We start from the raw sequence: 16210 nt of genomic DNA, 5'->3' as shown, positions 1-16210 counted from the left end.
CAGGTATCATTCATGGCCATGAACTATAATGATTATTTCCTCTGGAATCTTAGTGGTGTTTTGTTTCATTTTGTTGTTGTTGTTGTTGTTGTTGTTGTTGTTGTTACTTACACCCAGGTGAAGATCACATAACCACTATCAGGAATAATAACATCTTGTTTCATAACATCATATGAAAAGGAACCACGTGGACCTATTTGTATTACAATATCATACTTTTTATACAGGTAAATGCAGTTATCATTACCAATTTTTTATACAAGAAAATGAACTTCCAGAGGTTAAATAGCACTTTCAAAATTACATGGCGAGTTTGTACAAATTTGATCCTTTAATTCTGGAATGCTTACATAGTCTTGTAATCTGTTCCCTGAGTGCTTAGTGGAAATATTCATTCATTCAAACACTCACAAAATACATACTAAGCACTTATAATGTATTAGGCCCTGCTTGTTGCTAGGGACTCACTGGGGAGAGTCATGGCCTCTTACATCTAATGGATGTGGACCTTCCACCCAGTAGACAATACTACCCTTGACCCTCCTTTGGATCAAAGGTGCCCTGGAAAAGATGGAACTCAAGCATGGATTGCACTCTTGGTTCTCCAAGCCCCTCTCCCTATCATGCCCCACCCTTGGCAAAGATTCTTAGTGCCCCTTGAACACAAGAAGACAAGAAGGCTAAATTCATCATGTTCCAATGAATAATGTTTGTATTCTAAATGGCTTATTTCACACTCTAGCTGAATATTTTTAATACTCAGAAAATATATTCCTACTGCTGTTGCACTAATACTAGATTCTGTCAGAAATGCAAAAGACCTTAATGTTCAATAATAGAGAAATGAGAAAATAAGATGTGGTATATTCTCTCAGTACACCGCTAGGCAGGCATTAAAGTTTGTAATAACATGGAAAATGCTTGAGTAACAGTAACTTGCTTCACCAGTTTGGAGGTATAAACATAGCCACATCCTTTTATTATTCTAATTAATCACTTACAAATCCACATGCCTATCTATATTGGCATGTCACCCCAATCACAATTATTAGGCCAGAGGATTCCCACCATTCTTCTCAATGAGAGGGAAAACCACTAATAGAGCAGCACTGTTGGCACTGTTACAACAGGGACAACTGAAGCTGAATGAGGGTCCCACAGCTACAGTGAAGCCTGTGTACAGTTAGATCCCTAAGGTAATCCAGTACCAGGGATGAGAGCACATCAGTCTGCCCAAAGAAGCTGAGTCTCCAGACTGTGGCCTTGGTACCAAAGTGACAAAACTCAGGCACATAGCTGCTTGAGGGCAGCATTCTGAGAGGTTTGCAGTTAGCAGTGCAGCTGGGAGCAGGAAACCAGAGCGGAAGGAGAGAAGCAGCCCAGCAGTGTCAGGGCAGCCAAAAAGCAAGTGAGAACCTGGGAGAAAGTGCTTGGCCATGAGACACACCCACTGAATATACCCAGACACATGCCCAAATAGATTTGTTATGGTGAAATACATATTACATGATACAATCAACATTATAAATATATATATTTATACACGTTAAAAAAATATATATATATATATATACACACACACGTAAAGTAGGAAGGAAATATATCAAAGTAGCAATTGTTGTTCTCCCTCAATGGTGGGAATACAGACCATTCCCTCCCTGTTACTCTTTTCTTGCTATTTTGGAAAAATTTCAAAATAATTATGCTTTGCTTTTTAACTTTATAAGTTAATTGTAAGTAGTTTAACTTCTTAGTGATCAGTGCTTTCTAAACTAGCTAATACAATAAGCAATATAATGTTCCTTATTTTTTATGGCTATGCATTTCTTTTTCATTATTTTTGAGTCACAAGAAAAAAAGCTATACGGTTTGAATTTGCCTGTGGCTCAGTAGTTTGGTAAACTCATACTTGGCATAAACATTAGTCAAACAGCACATGAACTGTTTGCATAATGGAAAAGTAAATATTCTTAACATAATTAATCAAAATGTCTTATGCAGTTTGCAACTTAGAGCTAGAGGCCAGAATCTGGGGTACACAGCCCAAAAATCCATTGCCCTGCTTGTTATAAGACACCCAAACTATATCTAGGTCATCAGGCAGCTGCCAAAATGGAAGGACAATAAGGTTGTTGAAAAGTTGAAATTAAAATATTAATCAAAATTAAGTAACAGAAGGTAGGCTGTAACAATATGGCCAGAATATATTTTAATATTAATAAATATACTTATACCTTGCAGAATTTCATATGAGGAATCTTTGTCAAGTGGCAAAAATTCTAAGAACAAAACAAAGCCTCATTGAGAAGACTGCTGGTGATATAATAAATGTAGTCTTTGCAGAATTATTTTATGTACAATGTGAGATATATATTAGTATCACATGATAAAACTGAGAATTTAAAAAAATGCATTTATCTAATTATTCAAGAGTAGCTTAGGTCCCCTGTCTCTAACTCCAGAACTTTCGCCCATTTAAAAAAGAAATCTGTGTATATGAAATATAGAACATAAAAACCTTTATGCCTATTGGAGATTCTAAAGAAAGTATATTATCTCGATGAAATTCTTAAAAGCAATGTACTCAATTCAATAGCCATTTATAATACTTCAACAAAGCCAAGACCCCTGTCTTGATTTAGGTTCCCCCAGAAACAGACCCTGAGTAAAGGATTCAAGTGCAAGTAGTTTATTCGGGAGGTGATCCCAGGAAACAATATTAGGGAAGTAAAGTAGTGAGACAAAAAAGGAAAGAAGCCAAGGAGGGAGGAAGAAGGGAAAGAGGGCTAGGGGAAAGAAAGAGAGAGACAGAGAGAAGAAAGTCAGGAAAGGATATGTTATCAAACCAGTTACCACAGTGGGCAACTGGAGCTTAATCTCCCTGCGGACTTTTAGGAGACAGTGTAGAACACACTCCAGAATGATCTCAACTGAAGGACAAGGAAGCTGAGTATTTATCCACCAACATCCTTTCTGTTACTGGTGTGGGGCTTGTTCCAGGAGCATTATCTTTTCAGAACGTCTAGGTCTTCCTTCATGCAAGCCAACCTGTGACCAGAAAAAAGACCTCTGGCTGGTGCTTGCCATAGCAGTCTTCAGCATGCAGAGTGACTGCCAGGAAGATACAGCCAGAACATTGACATCATGTGCTACAGCACCCAGTTTGGGCAGTGTTATTTGGGTGAGCACTGATGTAGCATTTACATCTAAGCATACTGCACACAAGTCTGTGACTTGGGTATTATTACTATCTCCATTTTTCGGACGATAAAACTTAAGCACAAAGAGGTTAAATGAGCTGTCCAAGCTGGAATTGAACTCAAGAACTCTTGAATTTGAACTTAAGCACTCTGATTCCAGAGTCCACATTCTCCACATCCTTATTCATCTTGATATGTTACCTCCACTATAGCTGGAGCTGGTCAGCCCACATGAGGAACAGTAGAGTTTTGGGAGAGCTTTTCACTAGGGCTCTAAGAAGAGGTATGGTGTCTCCTTCCTCATTAACTCTCACTGACTCCAAAGAGAGTAGCCTCTGGTGTCTCTTGACCTTGTTACCAAAGGTCAGCCAAGACACACAGTCAGAATCAGGAAATGAAGACATGCAGGAGAGTCATTTCCGTATCTGCCTCCCACACGCTGTCCACACATAAACCTCTGCATTTCCTAGAATTTCTTTTCAGAATCCAGATAGTCCAGCAGTCATTTTGAGACATCATAATTTTTCATTAACAGTTTCAATTCTATGAGCCTCTAAGCCTGTCTCTCCACAATGCTTTAATAGCCTAGGGATGGAATCAGTTTGACCAGGGACTGTAAGCAAAGAGGTAATTAGCTCTATTTCAACTGACTGTGTAACTGTAAGGGACACAGTGTTAGGCAGGTGGTAAATTAGCTATTTGGAGAGGTCCTTTCATTCTTTCAGGCTACTGAGGCATTAAAACCTCTATGAGCATCTACCAGACAACGTTATAAATCCTTGTGAAACTCTACTTTGGCACAATTTTAGAAAAATCACTTATTCTAGGTAACCTAATTAGAAGAAGTAAGGCATAGCAGACTTCTTTAAGAGTATGAGTCTTGAGTATCCATCTGAGTTTGGTAAACAAAATTTGGAATTGATTCTAATAGGTTTAGACATTAAGACATTAGACTCTCTGCCAATTCTTTCCAATTAAACAGAGAATAGAAACAGATGAGAAATCAATCAAAATAAAATGAAACACCTTTGATCACCTTGGGTGGGATTTGAGAATGGGCCCATTTCTTTGTTGTCTTATATGATCCTGTGGCATTATCAAATTCTTCCTGAGACAAACTAGAAAAGCAGAATGGGCTCCGATTTCTTTAGCAGAATAGCAGCGAAGAGGAGACATAATTATGTTTAATTCTTCCCTGTTTCAAGAATGTTATGGACCATGATTCTGTTCCCAACTATTTTAAGCAGTAACATAAGTATGTACACACCAAAAAACAAAAAACAAACAAAAAAACCTAGAAGATACATCAGATGTTTTCTTTCCACTACACTGCATTTTTGAATTCCGTAAATCTCTATTGTAAATTGCTTAGAAATCCTGAAAACTTCTTTTACATTTCCCATTTGGTAGGGTAGAGAATAAACATGAAGTCAAGTTTAGAGGCGTCATGCATTTCTTCTTCATTATTTTTAGGTATTAGCAGGGCCATGTGTCTTCCAATACTTGGCACAGGGAAGGCTCTCTATATACACTTTTTTTTCCAGCATAGTAGAATACAGCAAAAAAAAAAAAAAAAGTATAGAACTCCAGATATTCCAGTTTCAGTTTCAACTGCCACAATTTCCCATGCACTGTGACTTAACATCTCTGATAATAACACCTACCTCAGAGTTAGTTACTGTGAGGATTCAGTGTTGTGCTATAACTGACTGTTACAGCTCCTGAGAAATAAATGTGTGCATCTCTCTTAAATTCTCCATGCATTGACATCATGTTGGTAGCTTGAAATCAGCCATGGTGAGAATATTTGCCATAGAAATTGACAAAAACTATAAGTCAAGGCTTTCTTTTTTTTTTCCCCCCAGCAGCCTGGTTTACTAGCCCATTACTGAAAACTGTATAACATGCAAAATGTTTAACAGAGTATCCAGCTCTTTCCTTTCCTGTCTTTAAGAGTTTGCAGACAGCTTTACTTCCATATCTAGAAAATTCGAGTAACAATTTCACTTTATAATCAGTCATTTGTTAATGATTTGCCCTTGCTGTTGTTTTTGACAATCATACAAGCCTATTTGTTAGGATGACCTTGATTAGAATTTAAACGCCAAATGAAACTCTGCTCTGGTATCTTGATCTCTGATACTTGCTTAAGCAGAGCTAATAAAAGCCGCATTTGAGTCTTTAACTGCCTGGGTTCTACTGAGGAACTGGCACTGTCTGTTGAGCTTCAAGTGGAATCACCAAAAAAAGTTTTCCTTTTAATCAAAGGACTCAAGAAATCACACCGCCCTGCTGCAACAGTTGGGAAAACTGATGTGTTCCCAACAGACATAAAATACTACTAAAATTATTTGCCAGTGCAATTCAACATATCACACTAGACAAAATATGAAATCTGTGACATAGAAGTTACCATAGATTCGGTGGAGTAGAACCAAATGCTACACCAGAAGGTGCTGTAATTGGAAGCCTGTAGAAGGCTGACTTTCTAATAATGTGCAGGGGATGTGGTAGGAATAGTGGGTATAAAGACAGCAGAGGTTTTCTTTCTCCTGGTGACTAAGAGGAGAGTTCTTTATGAAATCCTATAGGATATCAGTTTCCCTCTTGAAGCATAAGATCATGAATGGCAGCTAGAATTCTACTGTGTATAAAATGTTGGAAATGTTCTTATGATTGATTCCTCTAATCATCTTCAGAAAGTACTAATTCTAGCACACAGCTGAAACTCCATCTCAGAGATGCTTTGGAGTCATTCTGGTAAGCAGTAACATAGCATCGTCTGTTAGGAAGAATGACATAGTTGTCAAAAGACTGTGCCCCATGTTTTAATTCTGCCATTCTCATGTGACCTTGGGCAAATTCCATGATTTCTCTAAAAATCAATCTTTTCATCTTCCTAGGAGGCATCCATATAGGATCAGAAGAAGGTCAAATACTGAAAATGTGTCCCATATAGCAAAACACTGTACCAAGTGTACAATGTTATTACTGCTTAGACATTCTTGATCATATCCTACCAAAAATAAAAGCTTTTTTATTGCAAACTATCTAATTTGGCATTAATAGAAAGCTGAACCACAAATCTCAGAAATCATTTTGTAATGTTAAACCATAGTGCAAAGAAAAAGGCAAACTTCCTGGTGATTAAAAGCTGGGCTTTGGAATCAGGCAGACCTGAATGTTATTATAAGTTTCAATATATACTAGCTATGTGACCTTAGGCAATTTATTTATCTCTCTAAACCTCAGTTTTCTCTTCTTGCAAATGAGGACTATGATAAGACCTAGCTTATTATGTTGTGTTAAATAAGAGAATATATATATGTGTGTGTGTATGTGTGATTAGAACCATAGCTAGTTTTCAATAAATGTTATAAAGGTTTTGCTGTTGTTGTTGCTATTGTTATTTATATTCTGAAATTACCTAGGCATAAAAATATTCCTAATACTGAGGATAAGAATCCCTAGAGTAAGTTAAAAGAATTTGACAAGGAGTCACAGATTCTTAAACTCCAGAATTTAAATTAATTGTGCATGGTGGTAGCTAGCTTTGGACCATAAAAGTAAAGGAAACCAGCCTCATTTTCCTCTAGGTTCTTCCTCTTAAACTTTCTTCCATTTAAACTATAAAAAATGCCAGTAGGAAGACAGATGTATTTATGGCTAAGTTCTTCTCCTGGGAGAGAAGAGGTCCTAAAAGGTGAGATTCTTTACTTCCTTGGGACTTAGTTTCATGGACTCTGAAATGAACAGTTGGAAAGATGTGCTCCAGCAACCAATGTTAATGATGGAGGTGGTTTTACTGACCAGAGCCACAGAGCATAGACAAGGGAAAATGACATTTTAAGTCCCAGGCAAAGGTAGACCAGGGAAGAAAGGTACAGTTCATAATGCTAAGTTCAGGAAAGAAGATAGGAGACTAGAAACAAAGTAGATACCAAAGGTAAATAGAGCTTTATGCCACTGTGGACAGGCAGGCTAGAAGAAGTTCAGGAAATCAACCCTGAAGCCATAAATAACTGAAGTGTAGTTTTTAAGGGTACATATGCCCCTTGGTGAGAAAACTCTTAGAAATTATTCATTATCCTGTTTTGAGGTTGGTGATAAGAAATATCAGAAAATTGTAAGCTTAAAACTTCTTTGTCTTCCACTAAGGGAAAAAATAAGCTCTCTCTTGAGAAAACAAAATGTTTTTGCATATAGGACCAATCATTGGGCCAATCTCAGAAAGGTCTAGTATTTTATTTATTGACATGGAACCCAAGCCTTTCTGTGTCCAAGATTCTCCCAGGTTAAACCACTTTGGAACGTTCATAAGTCAACCAGGACTCTAGAATAACAATTGGAAGACATCACAGAGCAGAAAACTGGTTGTCAGGATTTGGGGTTTAGGGTGGGGGAAACTGGGAGAAGTGTCAAGAGCAAGCTGCATTTGGAAGAGAGCACTCTAACCGGAAGCTAAAATTTGCGATAGAATCATTTTCCTCTTGCAATTTTCTAAGATTTCCTCAGGTTCTCCATGATAAGATTATAGCTTTCTTGGGGGTATTTCAATGTTTTCACTCATGATCTCTCATGAAATGAGGCACACCTTCAAAAGCAGGGGCTGCAAACATTATTAACTACTATACACCACTTGAAAAAATGTAAGTATATGCCTTATTCTTAATTAAACAAAATTCAATCCATGTTTTGGTGAAATGGTAATTATTTTGCCAATTACAACTAATTGGTGTGTGAACAAACAATGAAGTTTGTTCTATGGATTCCTTTTTACTATCATGTTGCTGAATTCTAGTTAAGAGGAGAAAAAAAAAACCTAGAATAATAGAATATTTGAGCTACGAAGGGACTTTTAGACCTGTTATCTTTTTATTTCAAAGTTCATGAAACTAAGCCTGAGAGAAGTAAAGTGACTTACCCAAGTCCTTACAGCTGTCAAAATGAAGGATTAATGAACAAAGTAGGGGCAGATCACAGTTAAATAATAACCATTGTCACACACTGACATAACAACTAATTTTGCAAAGGCTTACTATGGCTGTATTGTGTTTTCTGATTATAATGCAATTAAATTAGAAATTAATTGCAGAAAGATAAGTAGAAAGTCACCAAATGTTTAGAACTTATGTAGTATACTTATAAATAGCCCATATGTTAAAGAAGAAACCAACTGAAAAGAAAATACTTTGAACTAAACAAAAATTTATAAAAATATATATATTAAAGCCCACAGAATGAACCTAAATCCTGTATTAGGATGTAAAAAAAAAAAATCCTTAAAATCTATTACCTAAATTACCTCCCTAAGAAGTTATAAAAAGAATAGTACGTTAAATAACCCTAAAAGTAAAAGAAAGACAATAATAAGGATAAAAGAAGAAACAAATAAAGAAGAAAATAAACATATAATAGAAAAGGTCAAGAAACCAAAAGTTTGATTATTTGAAAAGGATAATAACATTTATAAACATCTTATCAAGAGTGAAGATCAGAAAGAAAAAAAGTAGAAAAGAACCAACAGAAATAAGAATGGGGCATCATTACAGTTCCTACAGAATTAAAAAAATAATAAGGGGATAGTATGAAAAACTTTATGCCAATAAATTTGAAAATTTAGATGAAATCAATAAATTCCCACAAAACAAAGCTAATTACTGACACAAAAAAGAAAAAAATATGAATAATTATGTATTTCTGAAAGAAACTGAATCTGTAATAAAAATTCTTCCTAATACTTATAAGTAAATAACACCTATTTTATACAAACTCAAGAGATAAAAAAGAAGAAACACTTCCTAGCCCAGGATAAAGCTGATATCAAAATCTGACAAGAACAAAACAAGACCATAAAATTGTCAAATCTCTCTCTGGAGTACTGACACAAAATCCTAATTAAAATGTTAGCAAATTGAGTCCAGTTATATAAAGATGGATAGTATATTACAATGAATTCAAGATTGCTTAGTATATATGAAAAGACAGATCAATTAAAAAAAATTCTTCCAAAGAACGTGAAAAGGCACTTAAGAAATGATGGTAGCAAATAAACATATAAAAAGGTCTTGACATAATTAGTCATCAGAAAAATGTAAATTAAAACTACAATGAGCTATCACAACACACATAGAGTAGCAAAAACTAAAAGGACTGATATTTAATATGAAGAGCTGGGGAGAACATGGAGCAACTAGAACTGTCTTATATCACTCGTAGGGGCATAAATTGTTACAAAAACTCCAGAAAAAATTTTTAGTTGTACCTACCAAAGTAGAACAAATGCACACTCTATGATCCAACAATTTCACTTCTGACCATATATACAAAGAAATTCATATATGTATTCCCCAAAAAGATATACAGCAATATTCAAAGCAGCATTATTCACAATAGCCCCAAACTGAAGACAACCCAAATATCCATTGGTAGGAAAACACATAAAGAAATTGTAGTATTTCACAAAAAGGACTATAATTACTCAAAATATTGTTGAACCTTACAAACATTATGATGAACAAATAAAGCCAAAAGAGTATGTATTAAATGATGAAATTTATCTAAAATTCAAAAACAGCCCAAAACTTAAACTGACAAAGGTCATAGAATGCAGAAAAGTGGTTACCTTTGGGTAGACGCAGGGAGTGACGGGAAGGCTTCCAAGGTGTCATAATGTTTTACAATTTGATCTAGGTAGTAGTTACATGAGTGTGTTTACTTTGTCAAAATTTATGAGGCCACACATTTATAATTTATGTGCCTTTCTGTATTTATACTACACCTCAATTTATAAAAAGGGGGGAAAGGAGGGAAGACAATAACAAAATTTGGAGGTTGGAAAAGAGCTGGCTGAGTGGTAACTAAAAAGACCTGAGAAAGAGCATTCCTATGCCATCAACACAGGAAGCCAAGATCCTTAGTAAGTCCAGTAACTGGCAACATCATCTCAAATGGGGTGAGGAGTATGGACGGGCTAGTAAAAGGAAAACTAGCTTAAAGCTGTTGAAGAAAGTTGTCTCTCCAGCCCCATCCCATCACCATTCTATACCATCCTACCCTGAAGAAAACTGAGACTTACTTTCTGGAAAGGATAAAATAGGGAGTCTCTAAACAGGGAGGAACCAAAGTATGCGTTATTAAAAATGGGAATTTAATACTTACATACTCTGGTTTGCTTCCTCCACTCAGCTTCCAAATGTTGACTGTTGGAGCTTCACCCTCCAGGCAGGAGATTGCAAGAGTCTCTTCTGGAGAAACTGTTTAGCCAATGAGAAAAGACAAAAAGATACTGAAATCAAGAGTTCTCGCACATCAACTGAGCCAGATCACCCTGCAATGGTACTACTGTCAGTTTATCCCACTCACATGCTCAGGGCTTCCAATAAGTTATATTTCCCTACTCTTAAATATGAGCAGACATCCAGGACTATTAAATATTCTAGGGAAATAAACAGAAAAAAATAACAACTTGGAGAAAACAGATTATGCAAAAAGAAGAAAGTGTCAAAAAATTGTCTTTAGTGTCCTCAGAGTAATAAGAGAGGCTAAAGCAATCTTGAAACAAGAGCAGGGGATCCAATATAGATGAGCAGCAAAGAGAATCCCCAAGATGGTGGCAAATGAGAATCTGAAAGTAACAGCTGTGCACCAGGTATGGAGGGCAACTTGTGCAGACTGAAGCAGGTCAGAATGTTGGGAGAGATCACTGCAGAAGATGAAATTGTTAGAACAGCAGATGTGAACGAAAGTATTGAGAGGCAATTTAGGCAACTGGCACCATGTTCAGGATTGGCTTCTATAAAGTATATAGAAAAATAAGCAAAGGAAAAAGGGAAATTATTACATCCAGGAGGGAAAAAACAGGTGCACAGTTAAGCAAAATGATCATAGTTTACTACATGACTCAGGTCTAAATTATATAATAATAATGCACATACTAAATTTATCAACGTAAACTAGAATTTTACCGTATTGGCACCATAAGAATTTACCATTAATATCATAAATATTAGAGCATAGGGTGCAGAAGGGAAAGCCAAATTCTTACCTTCCTTACTGGGATGTCAACAGATACTGCCTGAAATATAAACATCAAAAGAATAAGGCAAAAGAGAGGAAAGTGATTGCCTCTAGGTAGGGAGAATTAGGAAAAGGAGAGCAGAGACTGTAATTGGCCTTAACATACCCGGTAGAAGTAGCTGATCTTTTCAAGTAAGTATATGTATATTTGATAAAAATGAAAATTGTCTTTAAACAGAAAATGAGTAGGAGCTCAGTGAAATGTTAAGGGAAGAAGGGCATTACTAACAGAGGGGTGTCATATGGGCAAAGGCTGCAAAGTAGACACCCACAGCTTTGTAGAGTAGGGGACTACAAGCAGAAGCATGTTGATAAAATATCAAGACTGACTTATTGGAAGGTCTCTAGATCTCTTCTTCTTTGAGATTTCTACTTCTTCATCTGTCAGGTAGGAGTTGGAAAGTGAAGAAGTGCCAAGGGTGTTAACAATCTGGGACACACAGTGCTTCCCTAGCACACCTTGAACCAAACTGAACTATTCAACCTGGTAAGATATGTCTAGTGTTTCAAATGAAGCACAAGATTTACAAAACTACTTACTGCAAGAGTTATGGAGAATCTTGCTCAGAGCAAGCATCTCCAGAACTAAGCAAGCCAGAGTGAGCCCCCAGATAGAAGAATGTGAGTATGTGGCAATGCTGGTCTTGCTAAGTTCTGGCCAAGCCAGCACACTCAGCATACTCAGGCTGGTGGAGATGAATGAGAAGGACAAGGAGCTCCTCTAGAGCCTCGGAACTCTTGTGCTTTTGCTGGTCACTTGGAAGGAGGCTTCCAAGGGTCATGAGGGGATTGAATTAAGACAAAAACTGCTGAAGTTAAGATAAAATAAGAGCAGCGTTTGTACCTTTCTTCTGAATATTAAATAATCCATGTTGTGAAAGGGAAAAAAAAAACAACATCAGTCATTATAAGGTAAAAGGAAAAAGTCTGGTTTATAAAGGGGAAAACTGAAACAAGTAATTAAAAATTAAAGGATGAAAATTAAATAGTAAGCATAAGTAGAACATTATAACCAAGAACTTTTTTTTAATGTTTTGTAAGCACTATGTCTTCTTAAGAGGACAACATCAAGGAAAAATTGTGTGTATTTATAATAATAACAGGGGGAATTAGAGACAATGAAAAAGGAAATAACAGAGACACTAAACAATTACTTGCAGCTGTCTTTACAAATATAAAAGACTAGAGATTTCTCCCATTTGGGGATCAGATTTCTTTCACTGAAAGCATGAGAATTCGGAAGTGGGTAGATAATAGTGGTACTGCTGATAAAGATAGAGTATCTTTCATCTGATAAATCCAGACAAGAAGCATCAGAGGGAACTAGGAAAGAAAGAGCCAAGGTTTTTAAGAGATTCATTTCTGAATTTGTGTCATTTTCATAAAAGCAAGGAGCTTAGACAGTGAGTATAATACCTGCATGGAATTATCCTCTGCTTCGAGAAAGGCAACAACCAAACAGGCAATTTAATTTTGGTAAAAGAAGAACATTTAGGAAAGATGCAATCAGAAAGAAATAACATATATACTATGCCTTTTTGGTATATGAAATGAGCTATTAGATTAGAATCTACTCCCAAGTTCCTATCTGAAAATGGTAAAAAACAAACAAACAAACAAACAAAAAACACAGTTATAATTGCAACTAAACAAAGATAAAGTGGTTATTCTTGGCCCTACCCCAAAGTTCTGAAGTTTCAGTTGGATTTATCTAAAATTTCTATGATTTAATCATCCGAAAGGGATCGTTTTACCTGCAGTTGAATGCTGGAAGTAAAATTAAGCCACTTGAGGAAGCTTTGTTGAAATTTTAACATGCTCTTCCAAGTCTCACTGTCAACTACAGTCTCAAAATTTCTTTCTTGTTAACAGCAACAATAAAGAATGTAAGTCAAACAAGTGTCCAGACTTTTTTTCTCTCAATGAAGATATATAGAGAGAGTACTCATTTCTTTGGGACTTTGTTTCCAGTCCTTATATGGATTCATTTTTTGTTTTAATCAGATTTCACTCTTTTTACCTTTTCCCATCCATCTATAAATGAGAGTAAGACTGGCTCACTACCCAGAAATTTTAGGAGGATAATTTTGTAAATTACATTGACTTTGCTATTTCCAGTTTGTGAAAGAAAATATTATTTATTTTAGATAATTTATATTACTTTTTATTTTTACTTTAAGTTTTAGAATTATAGCAAACTGACAAACTACCCTGTTAATTGCTAAGGCTTGGAATGTATGAAAATAACCAGTTTTACTATTCTTTCCTTTTAACTGCAAGTGTTAAAGTATTTGTATCAATGAAATGACAATGTTCTCTCTATCTCTCTGTCTCACTCTCTCTCTATCTCTGTCACACACATACACACACGATTTCCCAATTGACTAAATATTTAAATAGGAAATTGTTAGGCTTAAAATTTTAATCTTATGATAAACATAAAACATAGCTATTCTATTAAAATGTTTATTTCATTCCTGGGAAACCCAGTCTAGGAAAATGATAAGAATTGTTGTGAATAGGAGTATAAAAACTAACTGAATAGAGAATTCAGATACAAAACCAAATACATATGCAAAATTAATTTAAATGTGTTATTTTTTATCAATAGAGAAAAGCAGGATTACCTATAAATGAGGTTAAAGCAACTGTAATGCTGTTTGGAAAATACAAGTTGAATACTTCTTTTATTCTTTATACCAAAATTAATTCCAGCTATATTAAAGATTTAAATGGGAAAAAATGAATCTTTAAACATTCACAGCAAAAGTAGAAATAAAATTACGATCATAGAATACAGAAGGTCTTCTGACCAGCAATATGATTAAAAACACATAAAAGGAAAAGAATAATAAATTAAGCAGTATAAAAATTTTTAATTTCTATGAGGTAAAAACAAAAGATAATGGTAAAATAAGAAACATTTTATAATATGTGTATGCTGTAAAAATATTTTCCTCCAACTTATATAATGTTAAATACAGAGATAATTTTCTTAACTTACAAAGAGCTTATGCAAATATTTATTTAAAAAAAAAAAAGAGTAGCTCATTGGGAAAATGAGCAAAGGAAGAGTACACAGAAGGAAATAAATGCAAATGAACAATGCTCATATGAAGAGTCTAAATCTTCAGTTCCTTCCAACCCTTAGCAACCACTGATCTTTTATCGTCCCATAGTTTTGCCTTTTCCAGAATATCACATAGCTCAAATTATACAGTATGTAGCTTTTAAGATTGGTTCCTCCATGTCTTCTCATGGCTTGATAGATCATTTCTTTTTAGTGTTGAATAGTACTCCATTATCTGGATGCACCACAGTTTATTTATCCATTTACCTACTGATGGACATCCTGGTTGCTTCCAAGTGTTAACAATTATGAATAAAGTTGCTATAAACCTCTGTGTGCAGGTTTTTGTGTGGACATAAGTTTTCAACTCATCTGGGTAAAAACCAAGGAGCGTGATTACTGGATCATATGATAAAAGTATGTTCAGTTTTGTCCGAAACTACTAAACTATCTTTCAAAGTGAGTGCACCATTTTGCATTCCTACCAGCAATGAATGAGAGTTCCTGTTGCTCCCAATTTTGTCAGCATTTGGTATTGTCAGTATTTTGGATTTTGGTCTTTCTAATTGGTATATAGTGGGGATTTTACTTTTTATATCTTATCATTCAGTATTATTTGAATCTTTTAATCATGAGCCTTTTTTGAATGCTAACAAACATTATCTGGGATAGAATGATGACCCATTTTTATGTTTGAAGGGATAAGCAGGTTTGATCTGGTCATCTTATGTAGAAAGGGATGGAGAGAATTAGAAAAAGCTCTTTCTCTCAGATCTTACCAAGCCACTGGGATCTATTCATGATAAAAAGAACAAGGAAGGAAATTAACATTTCTGGACATTTGCTATTTTCTGCACAATATCTTTACTTCTGGTATTATAGTACCACAGTCAAATAAAGTTAAGAAATCAGATTTACTCTGACTACTAGTATATTAAAAACACTGAGAAATCTTACAGTATAGAAAACTGTTTAATTTCACTTGACATTGCTTCCCACAATTATTTGATAACAGAGTACTTTTTAAATTCATAACCCTTATAAACATAAGGCAGAACATACTTGGTCTATCTCCTTTTATATACGTTATCTCATTTGATCCTAATAACAATTCTAGGGAAAATACCTTATTCTCTTCATTTTAAAAATAAGAAAATTGAGGTTTCAAATATTTAGGTAACCTTAACCAAGATCATTTTACTCATATATGGATTCATACCTGAGTCTTCCCAACTAGAGTTCACGCCAGCTGTTGCAGAGACCTATGAAAATCCACTCATCTCCACTCCATAATGGATTCCCTTATTCCACTTTAATATTTTCAGAAGAAGAATATTCTATATGTATAAAGTTGAAGCAATGACACTAGGGCAATAACCTAGGATTTGAGACTCCTTAAAGCCATAATTGGCAAACTACAAGATGACTACATGGGCTCAGCTGTAACAAGATACAATATTGTGATTCTCTCTGATTCAAATTACCCTTCTTGCAAATCATCTGGATTTATGATCTTGATAAACTTTTGAGGATTTGGCTATATCTAAGAAATTGGAATGAGCCATGTAATTCAGGTAGTCCCTGAATCATACCCAACCCAGGCCCATGCAAGAGATATCTGATACCTCTGTAGCAGATCACAAAGCAAAAAAAGGAGCAGAGAGGAAAGAAAACTCTGACCATTGCACTGAATGTCCTTGCTTGTGTGGGTTTTGGTCAAACAAAGCTCCAATTATTTTTTCTGCGTTAATTTCTTTTCCAGTAAAGTGCTTAAAGAATATACTTCCAGTTAAAGCTTTTAGGGTGGACCATTGCTCAGGCCATTTTCAACTTTATTGAAGAAAGGATCTGAAAATATACT

This window comes from Camelus dromedarius, chromosome 10, assembly GCF_036321535.1.
Source record: "Camelus dromedarius isolate mCamDro1 chromosome 10, mCamDro1.pat, whole genome shotgun sequence".
NCBI classification, from domain to species: Eukaryota; Metazoa; Chordata; class Mammalia; order Artiodactyla; family Camelidae; genus Camelus; species Camelus dromedarius.
This window is presented reverse-complemented; position numbering follows the sequence as displayed.